Source organism: Lactuca virosa, chromosome 7 (genome assembly GCF_052849685.1).
Source record: "Lactuca virosa cultivar CGN04683 chromosome 7, Lactuca_virosa_CGN04683_v6, whole genome shotgun sequence".
NCBI classification, from domain to species: domain Eukaryota; kingdom Viridiplantae; phylum Streptophyta; class Magnoliopsida; order Asterales; family Asteraceae; genus Lactuca; species Lactuca virosa.
In genome coordinates this window covers 88,822,175-88,832,206 of record NC_136432.1, presented here as the reverse complement: position 1 = coordinate 88,832,206, position 10,032 = coordinate 88,822,175, and the positions used below count along the sequence as shown (strand labels likewise).

The following is a 10,032-nucleotide window of genomic DNA, read 5'->3' as shown; positions in this document are numbered from 1 at the left end:
AGCTTTTCTATCTCCATATTCGTCTAAATCACAATCTTTAGTTAAGTGTGGCCCATTGCAATTTTCACAACCAATTCTTATAGAATGTATAGATTGATCCAATTTCGTCATTCTTCGATCCATGTTTTCTAATGTTGCCAATACCGGTGCCATTTTCTCGTTCCCTCCATTGTCATTTCCTATTATAGCATCTTCTCGCAAATTATGATATTCTCTTGATTGCTTTGCAAATTCTTCAATTAACTCTTTAATGGTGGTCGGTTCTTTCTTTGTCATTGGTCCTTGAGAATCAAGGAGTTGTCTTGTTGTAACATTCGCCCCATCATAGAATATAGAGACTTCTTGTTGCACGTTCAAGTCATGTTGAGGAGAATTTCTTAGAAGACCCTTGTATCTTTCTCATACTTCATATAATGATTCTCTCGTTTCTTGTTGAAAGTTGGGTATTTTCTTCTTTAGTTTAGATATCTTAGAGGGAGGACAAAATTGCTCAATAAACGTGCCATGAAGGTTGTCCCATGTCCTTATTGTTCCAGGATCTAACGACTTCAACCACATCTTTGCATCTCTAGTAAACGTCATGGGAAACATTCTTAATAACAATGCATCTCTTGAAACATTTGGGACACTGAAATAATTAGCAATATCCAAAACTTCATCGATGTGCTTGAAAGCATTTTCATCATTTTTTCCATAAAAAAGGTATGTCCTTGAACATTGATAGGATCTGCCCTTTGAGCTCAAAAACCTCTGCCAGCTGGAATCTCGGGTGGCACAAGACCTGGACCGTTTTCATTATGTAAACTTTTCTTGTACTGCACCATCGTCATTCTGGTGATGTTCTCCATTTCTTCAACTTCTCTTACTATTCCGTCCTCTGAATCATCTTCGGTTTCTGGTCCGTATCCTATTCCCTTTGCGTTTGGAGTTCTATCAAAGCTTTCAAATGTGTCGTACTCAAAAGTGCTTGTGTAACATCCCAATCTTCATGTACGAATTTTAAGCTTTATATATTTTTATTTAAGGGCAACTCGACGAGTTGGAAGGCTCCAACTCTTCGTGTAGAGTTTTAATGACTCCGCATTTTTCAGGGTCTACTCGACAAGTTGGAAGGCCGCAACTCGACGAGTTGAAGGTTGAACATGAAAACCCTAATTTTTAGGCTTTGCACCCTATTTAAAGGCCTTAACTCTCATTGTTAGCCTCCCTCATCGCCCCCTTTTTCCAGAGAAACCCTAGTTCGTATTTCATCTCCCATTTTGTGTGTGTGTGTGTGTGTGTGAGCTTGGAGTGTGATTTATGGTGCTCTTTTGGAAGGGACTTGAAGCTTGAAGAGTGTTGATTGAGAGGAAGGTTGTAGATCCGGTATCTACTCTGTTGGCGTAACCATTTTGAGGTATAAAGTTGGTACCTTGGCCTTTTATTGCTTAGATCTTCTCCTATGGAAGTATATGGTCATTTTCAGCTTATTTTAGGGTCATTCTTGGATTTGAGCATGTCATGAAGCTATGACTTTAGATCTGGACGTCTCATGGCCTCCTTAGATGTAAAGTTGCCAACTTTATCAAGTCTTGCCCATCCTTCATGCCCTAAATCTATTAATGAGCTATGTTTGAGTGTTTTAGACCCCTTAGTGCCTTGCATGGACGTAAAGTTAGCAACTGTATGTGGTATCTCAAACCTAGGGGACCAGATCTATAGATTGGGGCATTAGACTCGCTTAAAAGTGGCAGAATGAGTTAAGACAAGACGAACTCGACGAGTTGCCTTGCTAACTCGGTGAGTTGACTCGGGTTTACCTGATCTTCTGGACACCGTGCGAACTCGACGAGTTGTCCTATCGACTCGGCGAGTTGACTAGGGTTTTCCCAGTATTTTGAGTTTTGAAGGAACTCGACGAGCATGGAAGATGCACTCAACGAGTTGGGAGAACATGGAATGTTGACTCTGACTTTGACCATCATTGACCAAGTTTGACTCAAAGGGTATTTTTGGTATTCAGGAGTTTTATGAGGATAGTTATATGAAAGTTGTAGGCAGTTGAGTTCGGAGCTATGAGTTGGTATTTGATCTTACCCGTTCAGCACTACTAGCGAGGTGAGTTCACCTCACCATACTGACAGGGTCGAAGGCACCAATGCCGGCCCTTTGGATTGTATCCTGGTTTATCGTATGATACTATGTGTAGTGATTGGGTAGATCTGTATCTTAGTGTGTAGGATGATGCTCTGATTGCTGATCTTTTAGGCTTACATAATAATTGTATGAACTAGCTAGCATTTGATATTATGTGATATTATATGATGGCGGGTGGGTTGAGGCGGTCCTGCTTTGTGCTCAAGGCCAACAGACCCAGGGCGGCCCGGATAGACTAAAGGTCCAAAGGGGCATACCAGTCAGGTGGAAGGCCCAGAGAATGGTCCAGACAGGCTGAAGGCCAGGTGAGGCGGTCCAGACATGCTGAAGGTTCTGAGAGTGGGCCAGATAGGCTGTAGGCCGGGTGAGGCGGTCCAGTCATGCTGAAGACTTTGTATGCATATTGTTTGTTTATTACATTGTTCTGGTTGTATGGTGTTGGTATTTTGGGGAACTCACTAAGCTTTGGGAATACAGTGTTGGATTATGTTTCAGGTACTTCGGATGATCGCGGGAAGGCGAAGGCTTGATCGTGCACCTCCTCACATTTTGTGTTATGGTTTCTGGGATTTCTCTGATGTTAAACTGTTTTGAAAACAATTTGTAAACAATGAATGATTTTGGGTTGTCTAAAAAGTTTGAAATTTTTATGAAGTTTATGGATGTTACAAGTTGGTATCAGAGCCTTGGTTTGAGTGAATTGGAGGGACACTCGTGTGAATCCAATCTCAAACTAAGGAAAAGATTTTCAAAATACTATAGGAGGATGCGTTGTGTACGATTGGTCAAAGCCAGTAAGTAGACCGCAAAATACCATGCTGTCATTTGATATTGTAATATGTTAGAACAGTATGCTAGTGATAGGCTAGGGATCTTTAGGAATTGCATGATAGAATTTCCTGATCTTTGATGCCGTGTCTTGTGTAGAGTACCTCATTGATTGTTATGTGACTCTTTTGGGTGTGAATTAGTTATTGAATGAATGCGTTAAGTCACATACTGCATGGGTTAAATGGTCTTAGGTTAGAGGGTTTGGTCCTGCTGCGCAGCTCTCGTCTGAGTCCAACCGTTGTGGGATTGAATATTTTATCCTAGGGTTGTTTAAGACATGTGGTATGTGATAGTGTTCATGCAATGGCTATCTGGCACCAATGGAGGTTCGTGTGGCAGCTGGTGGTAGGATGAGTTGTGCGGGGTCAGCCGGCCAGCCGGGGGATACTTAGCATTTCCTCTAGGGAGTGAGGATTGAGTGTATAGTTATGCTTGCGAGTATAGTTAGGGCGTTGTGATGATCCTTGAGACAAATATGGGTAGGTGTGGAAGGTGGTATAGGCCCGTACTACTGAAAGCACACGACCCATGCGCGTAACAAGGAAGTCACAACCCATAGGGCTTCGTTTGGGAGTTGGTTCCCTGTTGTTCTGTGGATTATTTGATATCTCCATAGTGTATTTTCAGTATGGTGGTTACGAGACAATTTGAGACCGGATCCGGGTAAGGATCAGGAGCTGGCAGTGAGGGCGGGCCAACATTATTAGGGACCGTTGGTCAGATGAGATCAGATGAGTTGGATGCCAGGATTCGGGAGATACTGCACGAGGAGGTTGTTGCACTTTTCGGGGCTGAGTTATCGGAGATGTTTGGGTCTATTAAGACCGTTATGGTTGGGTACTTTGATGAGGGCTATGCAGCCATTGCTGAGACGGTTGCCGCTGCAGCCTCTGCAACCGTAGCGGCTGCAGGTGGTGGGGCAGGTCGGGCCTTTTAGTATAGGGACTTCAATAACACGAAGCCCCCTACTTTCGATAGAGTCCAGGACCCGATCATATCCATGAGGTGGCTATCTGACGTTAAGGGATGCTTTTTCACGTGCTCATGCCCTGCTGACCAGAAGGTTAGGTGTGCTCTGAACCTGCTGAGGTCCGAAGCCAATGTTTGGTGGGGACTTATTACGTGATCATATTCTTATGAGCAGAGAGTTGTGGTATGATGGGATCAATTCAAGGAGATGTTTCACACTCGCTACATTCCACGGGTTGAGCGAGAGGGGTTGGCTCAGGAGTTTTTGGATTTGAGATAGGGATTGGAGTCGGTGATGGAGATCACCCGGATGTTTACTGAGAGGGCGATATTTTCCCAGAGTTTGCTTCAGAGCAGGCTCAGATGACCCGTTATCTGAGCATGCTCAAGACGGAAATAAGACAGTTCGTCTCTACTCAGAGGTGTGACACTTTGTTGGAGTTACAGGAGGCCGCTATGCGGCATGAGCTTGAGATCGAGCTTCAGTTGAGGGAGCAGAGGCAGACCCCGACACAGTCGCAACCGGCGCCAAAGCGGTTCAAGGCCTCCAATTCTAGGTCTGGAGGTTAGTGTGGCCGAACTTGTGGGAAGTGCATGAAGGTTCATGCCGGAGCTTTCCGATCCAGTGGTGTGTGCCACAAATGTGGCAGGGAGGGGCACTTTGCGAGGGATTGCCGCCAGTTAGCTCCGGTTCAGGATATGAGGATTTGTTACTACTGTGATCAGATTGGTCATGTGAAGACCAACTATCCGTTGATCGCCGCTAAGCCGACGTAGGCCCCCACGCCAACTACATTGAGGATCACCGACGGGGGTCAGGGCAGGGCGGAGCCCCCGAGGGCTTGAGGTCGCGCCTTCCAACTTACAGCCGAGGATGCTAGGGCAACACCTGATGTTGTGACTGGTATGAATTTATCTCTTATCTTATTTATAATTGTATTGTGCTCATATGTTTGTACCTATGTTAGGTACGTTCTTAGTGAACTCCTTGCCTTCCCTTGTATTGTTTGACTCGGGAGCGAGTCGGTATTTTGTCTCTCAATTGTTTAGTAGGGAGTTTGATTTGCCCTTAGGAGAATTAGAGTGTTTGTTGTGATTTTCCATCGCCAACGAACACGGGGTTTCTGCTTCATCAGTCTATTGGTTTGCGTTCTAGATATATTCAGGGTGTCTTTATTGATTGATTTGATTCCAATTCCCTTGGGTGATGTCTGCGTGATAGTGGGTATGGACTGACTGAGTCGTTTCGTTGCCATGATCGACTGCGAGGGTCTGCGTGTGGTAGTTCGAACCCCAAGTGGGGGAGAACTGGTTAACCATGGAGAGGGCACCAAACTGGGTTCAGGGTTTTGCTCTTCAGCTAGGGCTCGACAGTATATTCAGCACGGGTGTGCGTGTTATTTGGCGTACATGGTAGATTTGAGGGTCAGGGATCAGGTCTCGGTTTCAGATGTTCTAGTCGTCAGAGAGTTCGCCGATGTATTTTCGGAGGAGTTATCCGGAGTGCCTCCTGAGAGGCAGGTCGAGTTCAGGATCGACCTTGTGCCAGGTGTGGCCCCTATCGCCAAGGCGCCGTACCGATTGGCACCGCCTAAGATGCAAGAGCTGTCATCTCAGCTCCAGGAGTGTCGATTCTTTTTGTACAAAAGAAGGATGGTTCACACCAGATGTGCATTGATTACCGGGAGTTGAACAAGTTGATGGTGAAAAACCGTTATCCCCTTCCACGGATAGATGACCTGTTCGATCAGTTACAGGGAGCATCTTGGTTCTCCAAGATAGATCTGAGGTCCGGGTACCATCAGGCCAGGGTGAGGGAGGAGGACTTGGAGAAGACCGTGTTCCGGACTCGCTACGGGCATTACGAGTTTGCGGTGATGTCGTTTCGGCTCACCAATGCACAAGCAATATTCATGGATCTGATGAATCGGGTATGCAGGCCGATGCTCGGTCACTCAGTTTTTGTATTCATCGATGATATCTTGGTGTATTCCAAGACCAGAGAGCAGCATGAGGGCATCTCCGTGAGCTTCTGGTAGTTCTGAGGTGAGAACGGCTTTACGCCAAGTTCTTAAAATGTGAGTTCTGGTTGCGAGAGGTTCAGTTCCTTGGACATCTCGTTAACCAGGAGGGGGTTTTGGTCAACCCAGCCAAAATCGAGATAGTGATGCAGTGGGAGGTTCCGAAATCTCCCTCGGATATCAGGAGTTTTCTAGGTTTGGCAGGGTACTTCCAGAGATTTATTCGGGATTTCTCCAAAATTGCAGTACCCCTCACTCGTCTGACAAGGAAGGGAGTAGATTTTCAGTGGAGCCCTGAGCAGCAGACAACATTCAAGACCCTTCGGTAGCGACTTTGCGAGGCTCCATTCTTGACCCTTTTGTAGGGAGTTGATGATTTTGTGGTTTTCTGTGATGCATCCATCACCAGATTTGGAGCGGTTTTCATGTAGAGAGCACAGGTGATAGCCTATGCATCGCGGCAGTTGAAGCCGCATGAGACGAGATATCCCACGCACGAGACGAGATATCCCACGCATGATCTTGAGTTGGGAGCAGTGGTGTTCGCCCTCAAGATCTGGAGGCATTACCTTTATGGGGTCCTTTGTACCATCTACACGGATCACAAGAGCTTGAGGCATATTATGGACCAGTAGAACCTGAATATGAGGCAGCACAGGTGGCTGGAAGTGGTCAATGATTATGACTGTGAGATCCTTTACCATCTGGGTAAAGCGAACGTGGTGGCGGATGCCCTGAGCTGCAAGTTGGCTGGATCTTGTGTTCCGAAATCATGTATGAGGATTTTTGTGGACTCTCCACTTGTGGGATTGATTAGAGAGGCTAAGGCCAAGGGAGTGCGAGAGGAAAATTGGAAGATTGAGAGGATCAAGGGCGAGATCACCAAATTTGTTCGGGACAGTCGTGGGTTGTTGACCCATTGCGGTCATTTGTGGGTCTCGATGTCTGGTGGGGTTAGACAGATTGTACTGAAGGAGGCTCATAAGTCTCATTTCTCTATTCACCCGGGAGCCACCAAGATGTACAGGGATCTGAGTTTGAGTTATTGGTGGCCGTGCATGAAGAGAGAGATCGATTGGTATATTGAGAGGTGATTGACCTGTAGGATGGTGAAGGTCGAACACCAGAGGCCACATGGAAAGTTGCATCCATTGGAGGTTCCCATGTGGAAATGGGAGTAGATCACGATGGATTTTATCACCAAGTTGCTGAGAACGGCAAAGGGTTATGATGCGCCCATTTTTTGGCAGTTCGTGAGAGTTCGTCGGCTGAGAAGTTGGTCGATGTGTATATCCGCGAGATCGTTGCTCGTCATGGGGTGCCGGTCTCTACTGTCTCAGATCTGATGGTATTTATACAAACAATCCTATGTATGCATGCAACCCTAGAATCGGATCTATGTTTTGCTATTAGATATACAACATTATGAACACATGAAGAACCCTAGCATGCTCCTAGTAATTTCGAAAATCATAAAGAAGAATGGAATATATACCTCTTGTTGTTATGTTGTAATAACAACTTGTATCTTGAATCTTTTTGTCTTTGAAAGAAAGTACCACAAGTGTAGTACCTCTAATGGCTCACAAACACCAAGAGAAATGGAGAGACAAGAGAGAGAGAGAGAGAGAGAGAGAGAGAGGTAGAAAATCGACTCTGGGAACTTCTAGAAACAAGTGCCCGAATTTCTTATGCCAAGGGGTCTTTATATAGGTGTAGGAATTAGGGTTTCAGTCCTTATCCTTATCTGGTTGCTTAGCCACCAAGCAGCCCAAAGGATAACCCTAGAAACCTTATCATGGACGAATTCTAAGGCCTTATCCCCTTGATTTCGTCCACCCTATCATATTGGGCATCCTTTGCCCTACTTTGCAACTATCACATAATTACAGTTCAGTCCCCCTAGTTCAATTAACTTCTTTTGATCACAAAATTAATTCTTGACCAATGTTAATTAAACAAATATGATTTCTCTTTTAATATATTATTCTTATAATATATTAATAAACCATAATAACCTCTTTCTCTATTTTTTCTCTAGTCAAGTTTCTTTGGTGAAGGCAACCCAAAAGGACCATGCACAATCGGGTCAAGTACTTACCAAATATGGTTACGGGCTTAGACACTAATCCAACAATCTCCCACTTGGATAATGTGACATCCCCAAAATCACAGCCAGAAAAGACCGGTTTAATTTATGCTTTTAAAATGATTTCGGAGTAATCCTTTGATTAAAAGAGTTGCGGAATTTGTTCCCAAAACTAAATATGATAAAATAAGATTTACCAAAGCATTTCATAAAGAAATGTATTTTCATTATATAACAAAACTCGGGATGTCATGTTCCGATAAACAGACCAAAAGCATAAACATTACAATACAGACCTTGCAACAGTTATATAAAACAACAGGTCTATAATCCAAAAATAACTTGACAAGTCATCCAACTTATGCTCTGGCGCCACTACCTGTAATACAAAGAAAACTGAGTGGGTCAGGCTTGGGAGCCTGGTGAGCATATAGGGTTTTCAACCCACAATAAATAATTATATTTAATACCACCAACCAACAATAACCCAATTACCCATTCCCGTTATTCTCACTTTACGTCCCTAAGACAACTAACATAAGGGACCTAGTCTAAGAATATTTCATCGGGGCGACAACACATGCTTCGGGGGTTCCTCAGCAATATAAGTCAAATAAGGCAACCATGAGGGGGATGGAGTACAGCGAATGAACACCCAAGTTCATTAACACCTACAGGTGGCGAGCCTGCTAGCGTTCCACAGGACTGTCTAGAAAAGTCTGTGGTCGTCATCTAAACTCCGCTAGATGACTAAATCAAAAACAACATCGAGGTTTCTCATCTTTTTATCACAAGACAACTATCTACCCATGTTCTACCCAACATTTTGGTAAATAAAATATACATTTTTATACATAGTTTAAAACCTGTATAGTATGTTCATTCAAAACACATTCCAGATAAAAAATGAGACACATAAACATAACACGTATTTCATAGAGAATAAATCATATCTATGAGATTAGAAGATAACATCGATACACTCACATAACACATATACTTAGTACGTTAAATAGATACTTGTATAAAATCGTGCATTTAAAAGAGATTATGTACCCCTTCAAATCAACACCAATATATAAACACATAACACGTATTTCATAGTAAATACTTCGTATTTATGTATTAGAAGAAAGTAACTACACACTCACTTGATCAGAAGATGATCGGACAGCACTACGGCTTGTAGAAGTAGTATTCCTCGGTGAAACCGGGATCACTTCACACACCGGGCTTCTCGCGGGCAGAGCTTCGGCTCGGAAACTCTTTTCTTCTCGGGATCTTCGGGCTTCGGGACTTGCTTCGGGTCTCGGCATGAACACAGGGGCTTCGGGGGGTTAAAATAGGGCTTAGAGAGAGTATCGGGAGTGGGAGAGAAGAGATGGAGCAACAATAATCGGCTGACCCTTGATTTCTATTTATAGGTTGAGATTTCAGGGTTCACGTCGTGAGTTTTAAGGGCTCACGTCGTGGAACTTGATCGTCACTGCATGCGTCATCACAAGTGGGGTCTGACAGAGTCCAGGTGACGTTTTTTTGAGTTCACGTCGTGAACACAGTGTTCACGTCATGAGTTCTGACACAGGATCAGATTTCGTGCCCCGAACTTCAGAAATTCATATCTTTCGCATACGAGCTCTGTTTTCGACGTTCTTTATATACACGCGTAGGTGAGATTATGCTCTACAACTCTCGTTTAGACTCCGTCGGCTAATTTTGACTTTATTTTTATTATATTTTTTTTATATTATTTTTAGTAGGCCGGGACAGGAAAACTCCGTTAAAAATTCATAACTTCTTCATCTGACGTCCGTTTTCGTCTGTCTTTTTACCGTTGGACTACTATCGATGAGATATTCGATTCTCGTTTAGATTGTTTCGGCTATAAACCGCTCGATCTAAAATTCGAGTATTCGGGCTGCATACCGCTAAGTCGAAACTTCGGAAAATCATAACTTCCTCATACGAAGTCAGATTTGGGCATTC

The 10,032-nt window shown here is 44.0% G+C and overlaps 1 non-coding gene across 1 annotated transcript; it reads left to right on the top strand.

Moving 5' to 3' along the window:
• Nucleotides 1–355: 355 nt before the first annotated feature.
• LOC145128081 (small nucleolar RNA R71) lies at nucleotides 356–462 on the top strand. The gene has a single exon (XR_013716683.1). It is a non-coding gene; the product is annotated as a small nucleolar RNA R71 (small nucleolar RNA).
• Nucleotides 463–10,032: the final 9,570 nt, after the last annotated feature.